We start from the raw sequence: 702 nt of genomic DNA, 5'->3' as shown, positions 1-702 counted from the left end.
CTTTAGGATGGACGGGTTGGATCTCCTTGCAGTCCAAGGGACTCTCAAAAGTCTTCTCCAACACCACAGTTCAAAAGCATCAATTCTTTGATGCTCAGCTTTCTTTGTAGTTCAACTCTCACATCCATACATGACCACTGGAAAAATGAACAAACCCAGGTCCATTTTTATAAGACAAGTTGCACTACAAGTTCCTTTGGGCCTGGGCTATCCGATATGGTAGCCGGTAGCCACATATGAATCTTAAACACTTGAAATGTGGGCAGTCCAAAATGAAATGTGGTGTGTACATATATTACACACCTGATTTACCAAGACTTTGTACCAAAACAGACTGTAAAATCTCTTTTATAGTACTTCAACATTGAAATGATAATATTTTTAATGTATTAGGCTAAATAAAATGTATTAAAATTAATTTCACATGTTTCTTTTGACATTTTTAATGTGACTACTAGGAAATTTTAAATTATATATGTGACACACATTATATTTCTACTGCACAGCACTGCTGTGGTCCTTTGAAAATATAAAGTGTGTGAACACCCTGATAATTAGATGTAAGTACATTACCACTGTTCTTTTCAAAGAACACCTATAACAACCTGCTGGTGTTGGAATTTCATGTCTGCTCTGATTTAGTGCTGTAGGTGTGAACTGCTCACAGGTTGCTGGAGAGAATGGGAGCTCCCAAAGCCTATG

This window comes from Bison bison, unplaced genomic scaffold (genome assembly GCF_000754665.1).
Source record: "Bison bison bison isolate TAMUID 2011002044 unplaced genomic scaffold, Bison_UMD1.0 scf7180017864359, whole genome shotgun sequence".
NCBI classification, from domain to species: domain Eukaryota; kingdom Metazoa; phylum Chordata; class Mammalia; order Artiodactyla; family Bovidae; genus Bison; species Bison bison.
Note: the sequence above shows the minus strand (reverse complement) of the source record.